The 14252-nt window shown below is 32.1% G+C and overlaps 1 long non-coding RNA gene across 1 annotated transcript in view; it reads left to right on the plus strand.

Annotated features, from left to right (window-relative positions):
* The first annotated feature begins 630 nt into the window (after positions 1-630).
* The window catches only part of LOC106669027, a 35537-nt gene continuing 21915 nt past the window's right edge, over positions 631-14252 (plus strand). Inside the window, exon 1 of the long non-coding RNA XR_001340857.1 lies at positions 631-744. This is a non-coding gene — a long non-coding RNA (uncharacterized LOC106669027). The remainder of the gene's footprint in view (positions 745-14252) is intronic.

Here is a 14252-nt window from a genome sequence, read left to right on the forward strand (position 1 = left end):
CAAACCAAATAAAGAGCAAAGTTCGATGGGCCGACGATCAATATAATCTTTCATCTTCCTTCTATAAAGCAAATGCTGTCACCAACTTCAATATTGCAACAATATGAAGAATTTATATTGGTAAAGACCATCAAATGGTGGTATTTACTATCAGTTCACAATAAGTACAATATTTAAGGGCGTCTGTGGCCGTAAACGTTGACACGGCGACTCATCACTAGAAGGGTTCTGGGTTCGAATCTCAGCGGCCTTTAATTGGAAAATAAACGTGCTTCCATATGGGTTTTGTTCAGTTAAAAAACACCGGTATGAGCACCGTTTTGGCTCTACCCAAATCTTGCAAACATAAGTGATAATAATGTGGTTACATTTGAACTCATGCCACTCGTGACAAATTGAAAATATTGTAGTGCATTTGTGAAATATTTGTTTGTCTTACCAAAAGCGCGTACCGTGCCATAGTCCCACTAACAGTAACAATGGGCTCCCACGAGCCTCTTCTCATTATATATGAAGGTGTCCAGGATGGATTTTATGCTCTAGGCCAAGGATCCGTAATGCTTGGTTTGTCCTGCGTCACAGCTAACGATCTAGTCAAACAGTAAAAGGACGTTGAAAAGGTCTCGTACTTCCTTAATTATAAAGCTATTTTTTTATATTTTCATAGGGAGAATAATCACGATGAATTCCTGAGCAAACAATGATAAAAGACACATTTTGAGTCTCCTACGCTCGTCTAATAAGGTAATATAATTGTGTTATTCACTAATGCCTATTTATAGATTTCAAGGTGTATGAATTTCATTTTAAAATACAAAGGGTGTAAGCAAAAAATTTGATGAGAAACCAACAGTTTTATACGTGCTGTGTTGTCAAGTTATGTGAAACCTTCAAGCTTAAGTAAACTCATGAGAAAATTTATACTCATCAAATATATTTTATAAAAGTTATTTAATCTTTTTTTCTGCATTGGACGACCAACGTATATTTTCCATATTAGCGTTCAGGTTTCGAATCCCTCCTCAGACTATCGATTTTTAATTGGTAATAGCATGTAAAAATACATTTTAAAGTGATTTGGCCCTCGACCGCGGCAATCAACGGGTAGTTAGAGTGATGCCTTCCTGCATGACAGGAATTACTTTATTTTAGAAATCTAAGTCTTTTACGTTTCGAAGTTAGGCTCCAGGGTCAACAGCTTGGTAATTTCAGCACCAAAAATGTTTTTAGACCCTCTCATTACTTTTTTTTTTTTTACAATGGATACGACGGACTGGAGGAGTTCCCTCCTGAGCACTGCAGCTGAGCTGTACAGCTTATTGTACTTTATCCCTGGCTCCATATTTTGGGGGAGGGCACTCAACACAAATGTGAACTTGAGCCCCAGTTGTACCGGTGTTCTTCCATCGAAGAAACTCATTTTTGAAGGGGGTTAGGACCAAATTCAGGGTCGCTGAGATCCGATCCCGCCCCTTCCATTGATGAGTGCCGTATCAATTTCTTTCAATTGCGGCCACTGGTCCCCTTAGGCGTCAGAAAAAGTCCAGAGGCGACGGTGGGGATCGAACACACGACCCGTCTGACGCCTTAACCACTCGGCTACCGCGGCCCCCCACTCTCATTCCTACTTACATATCATTCAATGAAGGAGTGGGATTTGATATTTTTTCAATCACTATTTTCACATATTACATAACTAATCCAGCTGAGAGCCAATATCCCTTCATCGGCCCGCTCACGCTGCACATTCCCTCTAATAAATACGTTCACTCTCAATAGACACAAAAGGAAACACAAAACGAGACATCTACCAAGTACTCTATGCAATACAACTGCCATTTTATTTAAAAATAGAAACGGGGATCCAAATACTCGCTGCTGTGCTCAAGGTAATTTTATTATCAGTCGCTTTTTATATGGAACCAAAGAAAGATTCCCTTCAATTAAGTGACAGAACGGGTAACCTTTCTCTTCATCCAGATATGTACGAAGATTTGGCCCAAAGTGTCCGAGTGTCAATGCAATTAAAAGCATGTTTGCCACTTTAAAAAAATGCACATATCGTCTTTATTATAATCAATTTGTAAAATAATTAGTTTATTTACCTAAATTGCATACAAACAAGGACGAATAACGAACCTATTTCGACCGTTGTGGCTATGAAAGATATGAAAACTTTAAACTAAAATGTTTTTATTTTTATTTCTTTTTTAATTTCTACGGTACACAATAATATAAACCATAAAACTTTCTTTAATTTAGAGTTTGATTCCAGTGCCTAGCCGTCCTGAAGAGGGACCTGTAGCACAGGTCGAAATGCATAGACATCACCTAATAATCAAGGTTGATCTAGGCGATTTTCAAACCTCTGGATGTTAAATAAAATAAATTAAAATAAAAAGAAATTAAAAACCAAGTAACCTGAATGTTAACATATTACTCTCCTATATATACATTAAGTATTGATCATCGATGATAATTATTTAATGTGTCTTTTTTTACATTCAAATACGATAATAATTTATGCTTTTTCATTTGTTATTCAGGCGCGCCTTTTTGTGAAAACATAGATCGATTAATATTAAACTATCATTACGTTGTGAATTCTCTTGAAATTAAATAATGACTTTAATGACTAACACCCATTTTCTTTGTTTCATAGTAATCGTTGTTATTTGACAATTTGAGAACTATTCAAAGGTGAAATGTTTTTAAATAATAAGTAAAAACTGAAAGCTTACTCTGTTATCAAAAAACTTTGTTGATATTTTACGTTATGAGAGTAAAGTAGAGAAGCATATGCTTTCAAAAGGCAAGTGATTGTAAAATGTGTATTTTTTTTATTCAAATTTTGATTTACCCAAATATTTTCTCTACTGTGGAAAAAGAGTCTTCTCTTTTTCATGGACTATTCATTTTCTTCTGTAATATTTATCTGTTCAATGTTTCTATTTTAAGGGTTTTAGAGGTTTTCCGTTCGTCTTCTCCAAGCATCTAAAGGTTCTGCTAGCTAGGAGATCTCGTCAAACCAAATCAGTTCCTACATTCTCCTTATTACCTAATTTTTTTTTTACAAGGGTTCGCAACAGCAGAGGTCATATAAACCCTCAGGGTGCAGGTGTTTTTGGAAAAAAGCCCATTCGTAAATATGTCGGGTTCGAATGCAGGGCCGTTGGATTCGAACTCGGGACCTTTACCTTACAGTGATGAGCGCCGTGTCAACGACGAAACCTTGCGGCCACCGACGCCCCCCTATTACCTACTTCCAAGGTCAAATCGGAAAAAGTCGTATCTTCAAGATAAGATGTCGCTATGAGCCCACCAAGGAGGGTGCATTCTTTGTCCTACCTTATGTACTGTTCAATCCTTTTTAAAAGGATTGAACACCACACTCACTCCATCATTTATCATTTCTATTTATTGTTCATACTGATCATATGCCAATTCAGATCAACACCACTTCTGCAACCTATGCGAACAATGCAGGAATTTTATTTCCTCACTCTAATCTTATTCCAGCCATATTTAATACCTTGGTATCTTAACCTCGACGGAGAATGGTACAAAATGTGAAAAATGAAACTGAACAAGGACATGGACGTTAAATGAATGGCTTTGCTCACGACTACATATTAAATATTTAGAAATCTATTCAGTCACCAGGCTGACGTTGACACAAGATTCAAACTACAAGAACTAAACAGATAGCATGGACAAATACGAAGACATCTAAGACTGAAATCAGACATGACTGTAAAAAACGTCAAAATTGGACATACAATGGTATAGGTACAACCAAACCTATCAAATATCCAACTAATCTAAGCATTCAAATCAAAGGTTTTTAAAAGCTGTCTCCAAGCTCTTTTGTACGTTCACCCACAATGAAGAAGAAGTGATTCCTGGTTCCTCAAATTTCATTCAAATCTCTCAACCTCAATGATGAAGCGCTCTCCTCCACGTCAAAGAAAGAACCATTTGAAATGTGTACATTTATGCAGAAGAATAAATAGTATGTTTTGTTGTTGTTGTGTCGGTTTATATTTTTCATTCCGTGAGTTTTCCACGACTCTATTTTAGGCTCTAGTTTATTTACTTTTATTGAATTCTTCGGTGTTACCGCACTGATTCTCTTCGTTGATATTAATGTGGAAAGTGAGTTTCCATTACTATTGAAGTCGTCGTATTTTCTTTTTTTTGTTTAATTTTTTTAGTAAACAAACATAAAATTTGGGTCTGATGTTTTTATATCTATTGGTTTACAGCGAAACCAGTTTTGTCTTTTTACATTTATTTTTTAATTATTTGAATTTTTAAAAACTTCTGTAATCAATTTGTTATATGTAGACACTGTTTACTATTGCTATTAATATCTGTCTACTTTAAAGATGGTTAATTTTTGACTTATAATAAAGGGTTAAATTTCTTCTTCTTATAGATTATTCATCTTACATACCCAGGTTGGGTGCCGAGGACCGACTCCTCTTATATACTCAAGATGGAGTTTTATCTTCCGGACAATAATCTGATGGAAACATTAGCCGCCAAAAAACACATCCCAATAAGAGCCAAATTAGGCTTTCTTTGCGATTTGCCACAGAATAATATTATCAACCCATTAGCGGTTTCTTCTCAATTAGAAAGACCAAATTTATTCCTGGCATGCGTTCCCGTTTTAGCATAGTTCAGATAGCGATCAAATTATTACTTCCTCCTGCATGGAAATGCAGTTGTACCCTTGTAAACTGGGAGGAGTCGCTATTATGCAACCGAAGACCCACTTCATTTATCATTCAAAACAGGCTCTTAGAATGCAATGCCATTGACGTAAAAAACGTCTTAATGCCACGAGGCGTTCTCACCAGTTAAGCAAAGTTATCATTAGGATTATATTAAATAATTAGTATTTTTATTATTGTGCTCGTTTAAAACATTACATTGGATAAATATGTTGTTAAGCCGGAAAAGGTTTTTGTAATGTAAAAGGTTTATGTAATAACTTACCACATCATAAATAAAAGTGTACAGTACAGATTTTTAAGAAAAAGGAAAAGAGAAAGGGAGAGAGAGAGAGAGAGAGACAGAGACAGACAGACAGACAGAGCGACAGAGTGACGTCTTACAGTTTGAGGCAGGTTCTTACTTGTTTCCACTACTCTTCTTTTAAGAATGAACATCAGTTCATTCATGTAGATCTTAGATTAACAATTCATCGTACCGATTCAAGCGTTGGCATTTGGAACAAGCTCAAAATGCAAATAACCCTTTAGAGCTCACGCATAGTAAAAGCTTTTTTTCACTTTCAATAAATGTATCAAAAACTTCTTAGTTTCTTTTCAATTGTAGTGATCTTTCTGCCATTTCGTTTCATTATTCAATTTTATATTCAAATAACCCAAATTTTAGAAGGAAATATGTACAGATACCAAAATGCTTTTGGGTTTACAAAATTGTAAAGTTTCACAATAGATTAAGTTATAATCACTTTATTAAATATATGTTTATTTTGTGTGGTGATTAATGACCGTTAGTTAATGATTATTTAGAGATCGTGAGATGCGGTCTGGTGTGACGTAGTTTTTAGAAAAACATTTTCTTTTTCGTGTTAACGTTTCGATCTTTATTGAGATCATCTTCAGGGCCTGTGATTTACAAACATTGTGTAAATTTAACAAATACATGTAGGATGTGAAAATATGAACTTATACAATGCTGGAATTTTAGACTCAATTTAGAGTTAGATCATCTTCAGGGCCTGGGATTCACCAACATTGTTTAAATTTAACAAATACATGTAGGATGTGGAAAAAAAGTGAATTTATACAGTGCAAAAAAATTTTTATATTCAATCAAAGTATTTCTACTCACTCAAAGTGTTTGTTTTCTGCGTAATTGAGTACTATAATATACTTTGAGTGACTAGAGATACTTTGATTCAATATAAAAAATATTTTTTTGAATTGGATAAATTCACTTTTTCCACATCCTACATGTATTTGTTACATTTAAACAATGTATATAAATCCCAGGCCCTGAAGATGATCTCAATAACGATCGAAACGTTGGCACGATAAAGAAAATGTTTTTCTAAAACCTACGTCACACCAGACCGCATCTGACGATCTCCGAATAATTACATATTTATTATTTTATCTATCGAGTGAAATAAAATGCAAATATTTTCTCGCTAACGAATTGATCGATTAATTTACTATTCATTTTTAACATTTTTCATAATAAACGTTGGCCGTTACCGATCAATTTGGGTTTTTCAATGGGTGACCATTTTTAGATCATCGATTGTTTTCAGTATGCCCTCAGAAGACGTACCGAGGATAGAAAAAATAAAAATTACACCCAAACTACAGGCTCATCACCGAATTAATTTATTTACATTAGTTAAATATGATTCTTCTTGTACGAACACTGGATCAAGGTTTGGTTTTGAAGAAAAAAAGCAATTTACTTGCTTCTGCCAAGTGTTCGACCTATTTTAAGGTCATCAGGGCCAAAAACCTTTAAATATGGTCTACAGACTGACATATTTAAGGTTGTTTTGCCCTGATGATGATCTTAAAATAGGTCGAAAGCTTTGCAGTAACAACTAAATTTGCTTTCTTCTTTAAGACCATGCCTTGTTTTTCGTAAGTGAAAAACTCGTCGATACTTCTAATATTGAAAAAGAGTTTTTTCTAGTGGCCAAATATTCTGATGTAAGCAGGAGCCGGTACAATAATCAAAACATTAGGCCTTTAAAAATTCTCAGTACCAAGTATTCATCAGAGCTAATATGACTATCAGGCTGTATTATTGTTTCTCAAAATGTGCTTAATCTATCATTTAACGGCTCATTATAACATTATTTTGTTATTCATCAGATGGTGAAACAATTTACAATAAACTCGAGAATCACCTACGGTAGGCTTTGGCAGTTCTATCATCAACTATGTCATTTCAGCCCTAAAGGTTTCTAAATTCAAACTTACTAGCACTCATTCTTAAATACATTCGTTTCTATTTGCATGCCATTCACCATTGAGGTGGTGAAGTACTTAATATTCTTGATTATATATATTATATAACTAATCTAAGGGTTCCCAATATCCGCCACCGGCCCTCTCACACTATACAGGCGCGCTAATAAATGCATTCAGTGTCAACATACCTAAAGAAATACAAGACGAAATACCTATCAACTGTAATATGCAGTAAAACAGCTATGATTCCTCTAAAACGGAACAAGGGACTATATTCGCTGCCGTGTTCAAGCGTAATTCTCATATCGCGGCCATTCCTACATGCTCTATATACGGAGCCAAGGATTGGCACCAACGTAATTAATCTCTAATCGAACAATATTGCTCTACATGCCGGACACATACACGGACTTTGGCGCATCTTATTCGAGTGAATGTTGGAGTTTTTGGCGGAATGTAAGCAAGTAGACCCACGGAAGTCGGCTTTATTTCATACATGTTCATACCAATTCAATCAAATACCCAGATGACTCTTAAAAACATAAACTCTGTAAGAGTTTGCTTTGTACGACAGTATTAATTAGTGCGTTTGCAGGACTGACGGTGGGATCTCAGGGGAATCGACTACCCTGTGTACTACGAAAATAAGATTATGTGCAAAGTAGTTGTATGTTTATCACCAAGTGTAGAATGGCTAAAAATTTAGGGATAACAACGTCCCAATTTTCATTGGAAATATAAGATAGCAAAATCTTCTTTCTGCCACTCTCAGGATATGAGGTTATGAAGACGTGTAGCGCCGGAAATGGCCGGTTTACAAAAGAAAACAAGATCATGTGGTTGTCATTGTCAAATCATCATCATCAAACATTTTTTAATTTTAATTTTTTTGTTAGATGCACTGAAGATGGCAAAATGGTGAAAGGTGTCTTTTACATCAACCTTCGATAATACCAAACGGAAATGGTGCATAAGGAACGAATTTCAGATTCATTACCCCACTGACAATTTCGGATAATGTTTAGAAAAAGTATTTATTATGCTATTAAATAAACAACGATGCAAGTTTGAAATCATCCTTATAGCTTTCGATATCTTACATTACGGAGGATTATATAATTATCAGTTTTCTGCAGCCATTGTGGTCTAATTATTATCCTTATAAATAAAAACTTTATAACAATGCATTCATTTTTTCTATTGAATGTTCGTAATAAATCTCATCTATTCACTGTTAATAATTAATACCAACAATAATAGTATACCAACGGAACTAGTGCAAATAAACTGTTAAATTTATTATTTTAATGGTTTCTATTTTGTACAACGGAATATTGTACTCATTTTCTGTTCTATAATAAAAAAAGAAGATAGCACAATGCCATTATTTTCTGGATTTGGATTGATTTGATGTGTTTTGATTCAACATGGCATGAACAATAATATTTTAACACACTTTAGTCCCTTATATTTAAGTTCTCCAATATTAAAAAAAACAATAAAGGCAATAAAAAAAGGAAAAAATATTTTGACACAAATTTATTATAGCCAATTTACATAAAGTAGACGAAGTAATTTTGTTGTTTGAGTGAAGTGTGGTTGGTTAGGTAGTGGAGATTTATCGTGCGTTAGTAGTAGTAAGCTGGTACCCCATAAGGATATGCTGAGTATCCATAGTAGTAGTTTGGGTAACCTAGAAAACAAAACGAAAGCATAAAATATGAGCATCATAAACGTACAAACAGCATAAAATAATTATAGGACTTTCATATACAAATTATTTAAACTTCAATTGCTATTATCGTATGTTTATCGCTATAATTATTTACAAGGCGATTAACAAAGATAATTTTTATCGTAAAGGGGATGATTCTATTTATTAAAATAGATGACCGAATCAATATTATTATTGGAATAGTGAAATGTACTGATCCATTAAAATTTAAACAAGGCCTCAAGTAAATGAATGAAAAGTTAATTTATATTTTACAAAAATAAAATACCTATGTTCTTTGAAGAACAGATAAATGAACGATCGGTCGAAAAAACATTCATGAAAAATTAAGGTTTTATCAACAGATAAAAGAGGAAATGTTTTGGAAATTAAAACCTAAAATATTAATCCTAATGGAAAATTTTTAGTGTTTTAAAATTTGTCATGATTTATTACATATAAGAGCGATTTTTTTGGACTATTTGAATGATTTCGGACATGATTTGCCATTTAAGATATGCCATACAATTTTACTTAAAAAAAGAAAGCAAGAGTGGGATTAATCACATCGATCATTGATAAGATTAAATATTTACCATTTTCATGTTATTTTATTATTTTGGATGGTTTATTGCTGGTTTTCGTTTTTGCCAAATCTTACTAATATGGATATTTGGGTGTTTAAACTCAATACTATATCCAAATAATGTAAAGGTTTCAGGAATGTAGTATATTGTAATATAAATGGATAAGTCTAAATGACCTATGCTAAAGAATATAAGTTTTTTAAGGTTAAAAAATATTGTAAATTATTTTTTATAAGGTTGTTCCAAAGACCTGATGAAGGGCTCATCGAAAGATCTGAGGGATTTCTTTCCAAATGGCCTAAGTACTGATTTTTATTACAAATGATAATATATAAGGTTTATAGTAATAATAAAAGAGATATATTTTTTGAAATGAGAAATCCAAGAAATTTTCCTCAATGACTATTCATTAAAATCTAATCAGAAGACCATTTAATTATTTTTAAATTACGTCCGAAAAAAAAGTTTTTTCCTGTAAACCTCAAAATAAAAAGTTTTGTTAGCAATTAAGTATGCAGAAACTTAATTTTCAACTGAGCATAAGTTAAATACATAAAATTAAACTACTGGTATTTGCCTAACGAAACAATTCAAGTTAGTATAGTTGTATCAATGTAAAGAATTTAGTTCAAGCATCAGGCAGTCTTTGGAGTATAAACCTGAACTGGGTTTGTTTTCTCGCCTTATCAAAATTAAGAGTTTTATCAACACCTATGTCACCATAGCCGTTATGAAGGATGTGGAAGGTCCTTGATGGTCGTCCGCACCGCCTCGCATCACAATGAGACATACCGTCATTACCTTGGGTGTCGGGATCACGTTTGCTATTTATGTATTGGGTACCCTGAAATATGACTATGAAGTCGGGGGTCTGAATCGAACAAGTACTTTTGACTACAATGGCCCTTCCATACAAATTTCGTCACGATTATGCCGAAAGGGACATAGGTCACACTAAACAAACATAAGTCGTTGAGCGGAATCTTATTTTGTGCAAACCCTTGGTAAATTAGCGTACCAAAACAATTCTGATATGCAACGTTGGATGTTATTAGAAATAAAAACCTAAAAAATTAATTATCACTTGGTGAAATAATAATTTAAAAAAGAAAACACATGAAAATATGCTAATAATCTGAATTCTTAAACCTAACAGCAATATTTATTTTTTAAATGAATTGGTTTAAATATTCATGAATTACTCTTTCGCATCAACTAATTCAAGGATTTATTACTTTTTTAATGGGAAATTATTTGTTTATTTTCCATGATCATTGAACAGTAAATAACCGCTGCATTTCTACCTACACTTTAACTTTTATTCAATACAAATTTGTTGGAATCAAATCCTGATTGTCGCAGAGGTTTCTCAGTTAAACAATTGTAAGTTTCATAGGTCGAGGGTGAAAGTTTGGCAAACATATTATTGAACTGATGTATCTTGGTTAAGACAGACTTATGACCCTCGGTTAAATAAAATTGAACTTGTTAATTGGAAATATGGAACGTTCGATTTGAAAGTGTGAACAAGTTAAATAATCAGGGCCAAGAATCAAGATTTGTTCCTACCCAACCTACTGTCTAGTGACTTAGAGATGAGAGTCAAAAATGTCCAGAATAGTTTTTGAAAGCTGGACCTTTACTTTATCCAAAAAGAACATCTCTCGAAAAATGTTAGTTTAAATTTAACTTAATTGTTAAATACAATTGTTATCTTCATTAAATAAAATACAATGAAACAAAAGTGATCGACATCGATTATGAGAACTATTAATTAAATAGTTAAAATATTTTCAAATAAATACATAATAATAACGATAAAGTGAGAAGTGATCATTATAAGGCTACTGTTCTCTTGAGTTTAATTTGAATCAATTTTTGTTTGTGTTGGCAATTTCTTGAGCCCTCATACGCTCATTAGTGAACCAGCATAATTTTGACAACTTTCCCCATCAATGTTTTTTCGCAAGTTACCGTAGCTGTAGCCGTAGTAAGGATATCCGAAGCCGTGGGCGGGGTAAGCGTATCCGAAGTTGAAGGTCTCGTCGGTCTTCAGGTCCCTAAGCGTCCGTGCTTCCTTGACCGGCGCAGGGAGGGCCATGGTGCACACGACAAGGCAAAGAGCGACCAAAACGAGCTGGAATAAAATCGACCAATGATGATAATTGTGCCAAAAGAAAATACTACTAGAAATAAAAAAACAAGTTAGAAAATATACCAGAAAACTGTGCAAATGTTGACCTAATTGATGAAAAAAATGTCATAAAACACCAAATACCAGAAATAGACAGACAATAGTAAGCAAAGATTATTAAAATAGTAGGTTTTTCTAATATATGATTTTAATTTCAATTTTATTGTCTAATATCATAGTTTTTTAAAAATTAAACTGTTATGTATAAGAATAAGTAAACATAAAACATGAAAGGTATTGAGTATCCACTACTAATCAATTAGATGATATGATAGTGTATGAAGATGTAGCTGCAGCATTGATCTTAGTTATACATAAAATTCCATTAATAAATAGAAAATAATACACATAATACCTACAGAACGGCTATAGTAAATAAAATGCTATTTAATTAAAATATTTGATTTTTTAAAATAAATTATATGTACAGAAAATATATTAACGTTTCGATCTGCACTGAAAAAAGTGTATGGTTTTGCAAAATATTTCTGATGACAGAAAATATCAAAACCTTCACATCTTGAAAAGTAAATTTTTGGAAAGAGAAGAAGAAGATTATAAGAATGCTATAATGCAATACAAATAGGACACTGTTATAATAAAATTAATGGCTATGTGACATTGTTTAAATTTTAATACAGCTAAGAGCATTAGTAGATTTACAAGGGCATGGACAGAGGATTTTGGTGAAGTTTGGTTTGTGTCTATTTTTAATGCTGTAGTGCAGAATTTGAGCCTACAATACTTGATGTTTAGGAAGAAATGTTTGGACAAGCAGCCGTAGTAACCCATTCTTTGATCATTAAAAAAAAATTATAACAAATTTACTTTTCAATTATTTTGATTTGTACCAAATGAACGGACAATAACTATTATTAATTTAAAAGAAGTTGCAAATTCTTTGGAAAAGTTTGAAGATCCAGTAGACTCAGAAAATAATTTAAAATTTCAAAATATTGATTTTATCTAAAATAAAAATTTAATAACGATGAAAATGAATTATTTAATTTTTTAAAATTAGGACGGGAATTAGTTAAAAACGTTTCAAATGAAATATATTAGCTTCAAAATAAAAGACAAAATTAATTAAGAGAATTTAGTTTGCAATAGCAAACAATTTAAATTTTGGCATAATTTGACGGATGTGATGATTAGTTATTGTGAGACTGAATATTTTAAACAATTCATGTCAAGACCATACTCACATTTCTGAACATTGTTTCTTCAGCTGTCTGCAGCAGATTGTATTCAATGATGTTATGTTGCTCTTATATAGAGGATGAGCTGCGCCTAGCAAGGACGGGATTATGCAATCCAGCACATCTCAAGGTCTTCATAACTCGCATTTTGGAATGGGGATGTGCGATTTTTTTTTTTTTTTTTTTATAAATTGGCTTACTTCAATAATTTTAAAAAAATCGAAACCTATTAGTCCAAATATGATTTTATAGGGAAATGAAATACAATCAATTTTACCGCGATAGTTTTATGTGCAATAATAATTATCGGTGAAAGAATTAAATGCTTAATTAAATTGGTTCCAAATGGAAACCTTAAGCTTGGTATGTAGTGGATACAGACACAAAAATAATCTTAAACGTAGGAAAACGATTTATGATCAAAATCCCAATTTTTCTGGTTTACCGAGAGGGTAGTTACATTGAGCAACACTATAAATAAATAGAAATGAAAAAGATGGGGCGAGTACGTTGTTTTATCTTTATGTAAAAAATAGTTCTTACTCACAGTTTGTTGTTTTCAACTCTCATTTATCTATCTATATAAATATCTATCAATTAATTATTCAATATTCTTTTTTCATATGCCTATGTTTATTCGTATGTCTTTTTCATATGTCATATAAGACAAACTTAAGCATCCCCACATGTAAGTGGCCAATATTATAAAAATTAATTAATATTACGTTAATTATTCATAAATACATATTTTTACACATGTATAAAAATATTTGATATAATGGATATCAGCAACAATATAATAATTATAACATTATAATAATATAACAATATAATAATTTTTAGATTAATAAATCATGGATGAGGCTAATTGGAAAAAAAACTCAGTTTGTTCGCCAAAATTATAAAAGAACATATCCAGGGCTTTTCTTCAGTTATTAATAATTAATAATTGAAAAAAATGAACATCCAAATACCTGCAACATTGAAACTTATAGTTTCAAACCTAACGAATTTACGATTTAATGTTGAACGAGGTCTATAACACGTCAATTTTATAACGTAATAAGACCAAAAAAAGTGTAAACATATTTGTTTTCTTGTTCTATACATTGAAAATATGTAGAACTACATGAATGCTTAAATAATCATTGAAATTTCTAGCTTTTACCTTTATTTGTGACCACAGTGATGATAGAATCTGAGTATTTGCAGGAATAAATCGATAATTTTTTTAAATTCATCAGCATAATTTTACAAAAAATATATAGTTTATACTTTGTAAACAGAAAACATTGCATCTACAATTTGTTTTTAGGGTTTTCTTTAAGTTCAGTTGATTTTTCATTACGTTTTACGTCTTAAACGTACAAGTTTTATATTTTAAAGTAAAATTTATATGTTCCTTCGATATGTATTTATTTTTTCCTTAATATATCTACATTTACTACCTACGTTATAAAGGTATACCTATCCGTTTTCCTGTTTGTTTTTGATTTTTTTTTAAATTTATCATATATGCTTGCTTAGTCTTTGTAACTTGTAGTATCAATTAATGAAAATAGAAATCATAAATGTTTTTAC

This window comes from Cimex lectularius, unplaced genomic scaffold, assembly GCF_000648675.2.
Source record: "Cimex lectularius strain Harlan isolate CLEC.00 unplaced genomic scaffold, Clec_2.1 scaffold249, whole genome shotgun sequence".
Lineage (NCBI taxonomy): Eukaryota > Metazoa > Arthropoda > Insecta > Hemiptera > Cimicidae > Cimex > Cimex lectularius.